Here is a 4,819-nt window from a genome sequence, read left to right on the forward strand (position 1 = left end):
AGCCTTGTATCTCCCTATTTCTCCAACTTTGCTAATCCTGGCCAACATTGCAAAGTGGTTAAGAACAATCTCTGGAGTCAGATGGCCTGACTTTGGATCCCATCTCCACCCCTTACCAATTGTGTGACTTCAAGCAAGTTATTTGGTTTCCTTAACGGTGAAACAATGCTAATAAAAGGACTTAATTCATAAGATTGTTGGAGGAATAAATAAGATAATACAGATAAAGCACTTGGAACTGTGTCTGGCAGCGAGTAAGCCCTCCGTAATGTTGACTATCACTACTACATATTCCTGTTGACTTTCTTACTCATCTTCTCAAATACAAATCTCACCTCTTTAAAATTTGTCAAATGTATGGGAGTTTTAAAAACATATTCATATTACTGATTCCTAGTTTAATTGAAGTGTGGTTAGGAAACAGGGGCTATATGCAACTGATTATTTGTTGAGATTTGCTCTATAGTCAGTTAACTGTTCACCATATGGTTTATTTCACACCTTTTTTGTACTTTATATAAATGATGCCATTTTAGATGTATTCTTTTGTGTATTCTTCCCTTAGTTCAATATTATAACATTTGCAATTTTGTACGGCTGTTTCCTTCATTGTTATTGCTGCATACTATTCCATTATATGAATATAGCACATTTATCCATTGTTTTAATGGTAGACGTTTGGATTTTTTTCCCTTGTTTATCCACACATCAACCCACAACTAATTTGGAATTATAAATTCTTATATTAGCCTAAAAATATTTTAACATCTGTATTTAATCAAAGAAAGCCTAATTACTATAATATGTTGATTATACCACTATTATACCCACAAAATTACACAGTATTGCTATTGTTTATACAAACTGTTCTTGTTCGTTTGCCCTTCTTGCATAATTAGGGTGTATTATGGATTTAAAAAATTTCTCAGAGTTTGTCTGAAAAACTTTCATGTTATTCTCAAGCTTGAAAGATCATTTTGCTGAGTACCTGAGTACACAACACTGGGTTGACAAGTATTTTCTCAGCACTTTAAAGATCTTTCTTTTTGATAACGCTGTTGTTTTTGAGATGTTAAATCTTAATGTTATTTTTTTCATAGGTAAACTGTTTTACTTTTTCTCTGTGGCTATTTTTAAGAGTTTTTGTTTGTTTTTGGTATTCAGAAGTTTAGCTACAAAATGTCCTAATGTGGGTTCCTTTCTATTTAACTTGCTTTGAACTTTTTGGACTTTCTCCTTCTCAGGATCCATAGTTCTTTTATTTATTGATAATTCTCAGAACTTATCACTTCAAATATGTCTGACTACATTATCTCTGCTTTTCTTCTGGAAGTTCAATTAGATATCCGTTACACTGTCTCACTGCATCTTTTCATGTTTCTTAATTTCTCTTTTATAATATTTTATCTCTTCATTTCTCTTGCTACATTCTGGATTTCTTTGTATATCTTTCTGTTTACTAATTCTCTCTTTGGCTTTCTTTAATATGTTGTTTAACAAATTCATTGTATTTTTCATTTCATTTATTTTATTTTTATTTATACAATTTCCATTTTATTTTCAAATATACCAATTTATGTTTTTAAATCTCTTGTTCTAAACTCATACTTCAAATATTCTTTTTTACTGTTTTAAACACATTAACTGTACTAATTCAATAATTACAATGTCTAATATCTATTGGTCTGGCTGTTTTATGTCTCTCTAGTGTTTCATTTTTTGTTTATATTTTTAACTGCCTCATGTTTTTTGTTGCTTCTTTCCCTGAATTTCACAATTTTGTTATCACAAACATATGTTCCATAAACTTCATCTGTAGGAATTTTGAGGCATAGATTTTAAAGGTGCATTCTTCCAGAGAGGATTTATATTTACTTCTCCCAAGCATTTTGGGACAGTGCCAACATGAGGTCACTTTATAATAAATTCTCAGCTTAAGGTATCTCAAACACAAAAGTAGCATGAATTTGGGCACCAAATACTTGCAGTGGCTACCCAGAGGAAAACTTTCCCTTTCACCCAAAGTCAAGATCAAGGAAGAAATTTTTCTACTTTACCGTTTCACTAACTGTAATTTGGGGTATCTAGGCTTTTTTGTCTCAAATCTGGTATCCTTTCTGCTACAGTCTTAGTCTTTCTTCATGACCTATGTTTAGTGACAAACCAATACCTAAGTCATGGGGAAACAGTGGGTGATTTTACAAAACAGCTGATTTTCACCACTGGCTTACCTTTATGAATTTGTAATTTTGCTTTACTTTTCAGCCTTGGGATTTTCTTTACTTTGTTTCCAGCTCAGCAATGTATTTTTTTAACATAAAAATATTTCACTAAGGATTTTTAGGTGTGGGAGGGTTTCAAGATTTCTAGTTTGCCATAATGCTTGAAATAGATGTCCTCCTAAAAACAAAGTCCTTTTCCAGTTACTTTAAAGACTCTATAACAGATTTCATTAAATACATATATTTTTTTTTTAATTTATTTTTTTAGCACCTACAGCACCTGGTATTCCTAGGTGGTCTCCCATCCAAATACTAACCAGGCCTGACTCTGCTTAGCTTCCGAGATCTGACGAGATTGGTCGTGTTCAGGGTGGCATGGCCGTAGATTTCATTACATATTATTTGGGTTATTTATGTATAGGTTTGCCTCCCAAAGGAGCAAGCAGAGTTCTTGGAGTAAAAGAAACTTTTTTCAGAGCTTATCTTCCTCAGCCACAGGGCAAAGCTTTTTAAGTAGGTGTTCCATAAATGAGTGAATTAATGGCCTTTCTCTCTCCTGGGCTTCCAAGAAAAGTGTGACAGCAATGGAGTACTTATCACATTGCAAAGCATTGTTGACATTTCTCGCTATTCAGTAGATTAGAGTTCCTCATAGGAGGTGATCTTGCTTTGCTGTCTTTGCATTTTCAGAGCTTAGTTTAGATTTTGCTCTGTATTATAAACACTAAATAAATGTTGACTCAAAGGAGTCATAGCCTCAATCTGCAAGACTGGCATGTCAGGCAGGAGAAAACAACAGTATTCATTTATAGAATGACACAAAATCCAGTGATTCAGATGGGCTGGGACATGCCAGCCAAAGCTGAGACAAGAAAACTGAGTACTCTGGATTCATAGTGTCGGTTGACATCTTTTCTGAGAATTGTTGGTGTAGGGGCCAGAGACCAAGGAAGAATTAAAAAAAAAAAAATTTTTTTTTTTGAACAAAAATCAGAAATCTTTATTCTTGTTGTAAACTTTGGTGAGTTTCCCAAAAAAGATTAATCCTTCTGCCTTCTACTCATTTTAAGTAAAACAGATGTTAAATACTTCATCATCTTGGTTATTTTTAGTTCTTTAAATGAGCTTAGATTAGAAAAGTTGAAGTATTGGAGTATATGGTAGGATGATGGTCTCCTACAAAACTCCATAAAGAGCCATTCAAATCTGAACTCTTTAGTATTTTCTGAAAAAATATTGTTCTTAAGTTAAAACGATGAGCACTTTGCAACACTTGTGACTTTATCAGAGTCATATTTTGACCTGCTAGAGGTCATTTCAGTCTGCAGGATCAAGGCCAAGGCCCATCAAGGTGGAGACATCCTGATTCCTAATGAGGCTCTAGTGAGTTTCACTTGGGGAGTCCAGACTACTAGCATGGGGACCACTCCCTTTTCTGCATACCCTCTTTGGGTGGATCAACTCCAGCATGTAGTCTATGGCTGCCAAACATGCAAGCTGCTAAGAATTCAGTAATAGTCTTCTTGACCCATACATTTTAAGTTTGCTTTGTTGCCTTCTGCCTTTTAGACCTTCATCTCTTTCAGTTCTATCACATTGCCTGACTTAACTTTTGATTTCTGTTACATAATTCTCTACCTCTGAAACAGAAATAATCATCTTTCCTGCTACCTACCTCAAAGAGGTAATGTGAGGCAATGCCCTGAGCACTTCAGAAGAAACTATACCAAATAATTTCAAAAGTGAAGTGACTCATCATTTTTCCCTATAATTTTTCTGAATTGCCATAAAACATACTGATATAGCCTGAAAACCTCAGTTCTGCAAAGCCAGAAATATGGGGGATAAGAAGTTGACTTCAAAATTCGTCTCCAATGTCAACAAAGAAAATTTTTCTGACTTCCCATGACCTAAATCTGATACTTGCTTTTTGAGAAGGTAAAATTGGTATTTAAAAGACACTAAGAGCCAAACACAGTGTTAATGCTTTGTATGCAAAGTCATATTTCCATTCATTTATTCTTTAAATGCTAAATATTTAAAGTGCATCTTGTATGCCAAGCTTTGTGCTGAACTAAATTTATGGTGATGAACCAAAAAGATATGAGCCTTACCTTCCTTGAGCTACTGTCTATTCAGGAATATAAATATACAAATACAGCAGAGTATGGAATGAGAGATTATGACAAGTTCTGTATATGAAAACAATAGGCAGCTAGAAAAGAAGACAGCAAAGTGAATGGATCTGATTTACACTTTGGGATCAGAAAAAAAGGCATTTGGGTTGAAATGCAGAAATGAGTCATTAGTAGGTGACTTGAGGTGTTAGAGCATTTCAGACAAGGATCTAGCATGTACTGAGGTCCTGAGGCAGAGAAGGTGTGGTACACTGCAGAACCTGGAGGAAATGTGGCTGGTATGAAGCCACTGAGGGAGAGAGTGGGAAAGATGAAATTGGTGAGAGACAATGCTAAAACTTAACATAGTGCTAAGAAGTTCTTATTTTATTCTAAGTGATTTCATTATAAACACATCTCATTAAGTCCTCAAGACACCTTTTGAGATGAATAATACTATTATCTTCATTTTACAGATAA

General features: G+C 34.3%; 1 pseudogene; it reads right to left on the reverse strand.

Annotated features, from left to right (window-relative positions):
• Positions 1 to 2,490: 2,490 nt before the first annotated feature.
• LOC120618634 (uncharacterized) lies at positions 2,491 to 2,609 on the reverse strand (annotated as a pseudogene).
• Between the last annotated feature and the right edge of the window lie 2,210 nt (positions 2,610 to 4,819).

Source organism: Pteropus medius, unplaced genomic scaffold, assembly GCF_902729225.1.
Source record: "Pteropus medius unplaced genomic scaffold, Ma_sr-lr_union100, whole genome shotgun sequence".
Lineage (NCBI taxonomy): Eukaryota > Metazoa > Chordata > Mammalia > Chiroptera > Pteropodidae > Pteropus > Pteropus medius.